Below are 1,201 nucleotides of genomic sequence, written 5' to 3'. Positions count from 1 at the left end.
TCTGACCATCACAGTCATTACTATTTCATTCATACAATATGTAAGACAATATTTTAAGCCATTAAACATTTTTAGGCTTAACACCTAAGAGTTTAAAGTGAATATGTTAAATATTTATTGAATAAAAAAACTGGTACCTTTAAAACTTATATTTTTAATTGAAATATAATTATTAGGCTGGGCATGGTGGCTAACACCTGCAATCCCAGCACTTTGGAAGGCCAAGGTAGGTGGATGACCTGAGGTCAAGAGTTCAAAACAAGCCTGACCAACATGGAGAAACCCCATCTCTACTAAAAATACAAAAATTAGCCGGGTGTGGTGGCACATACCTGTAATCCCAGCTACTTGGGAGGCTGGGAGGCACAGCTGCAGTGAGCCAAGATCACACCATGGCACTCTAGCCTGGGCGACAGAGCAAGACTCTATCTCAAAAAAAAAAAAAAAGATTATTCACAAAAATGGAAGTAAAATTTCCACAATTGTCCGGAGCCAAAAGCAGAGAAATAAATATAAATGGAACTGAGGGAAATTATCTTTAGAGGTGGAAATGGATACTTACCTGCAATACCTTCAAGAAAAAAGGGTAAATTATTTTCCAAAGAAAAACATTAATTTGGTTATCAGTAGAAGCTTAAGTGTGTACTTCAAGAAAAAGAAATAATTTGTGTCTAAAGTTAAAAATGAAAGAGTGAAAGACTTGATTTGGGAGGTGACATGTTTTTTTCTCAGGGTTATCAGTACCCGGCAGCCTTTCAACTACATATAACACTCTAGAGTTTAAAAAATATTCCTATATCCCATCTCTTCTCTGATCTTTAAACCCTGTGTGGCTGTGCAAAATAGAGGCTTGAGTCCCATTTTGCAGATGAAAAAGCCGAGGCTCAGAAAGACAAACATCACACACAAAGTTTGAGTCAGAACTGGAACAAGAGGCCGGGCGCGGTGGCTCAAGCCTGTAATCCCAGCACTTTGGGAGGCCGAGGCAGGTGGATCACGAGGTCAAGAGATCAAGACCATGCTGGTCAACATGGTGAAACCCCGTCTCTACTAAAACTACAAAAAATTAGCTGGGCATGGTGGCACGTGCCTGTAGTCCCAGCTACTCAGGAGGCTGAGGCAGGAGAATTGCCTGAACCCGGGAGGCGGAGGTTGTGGTGAGCCGAGATCGCGCCATTGCACTCCAGCCTGGGCAACAAGA

At 41.5% G+C, this 1,201-nt stretch overlaps 1 pseudogene; it reads right to left on the bottom strand.

Annotated features, from left to right (window-relative positions):
- The window catches only part of LOC108311495, a 48,163-nt pseudogene that overhangs the window by 41,433 nt on the left and 5,529 nt on the right, over positions 1 to 1,201 (bottom strand).

The sequence above is a fragment of the Cebus imitator genome, unplaced genomic scaffold (genome assembly GCF_001604975.1).
Source record: "Cebus imitator isolate Cc_AM_T3 unplaced genomic scaffold, Cebus_imitator-1.0 Scaffold117, whole genome shotgun sequence".
NCBI classification, from domain to species: Eukaryota; Metazoa; Chordata; class Mammalia; order Primates; family Cebidae; genus Cebus; species Cebus imitator.
The sequence above is the reverse complement of the archived record's forward strand: the minus strand, read 5'-3'. Positions and strand labels throughout refer to the sequence as shown.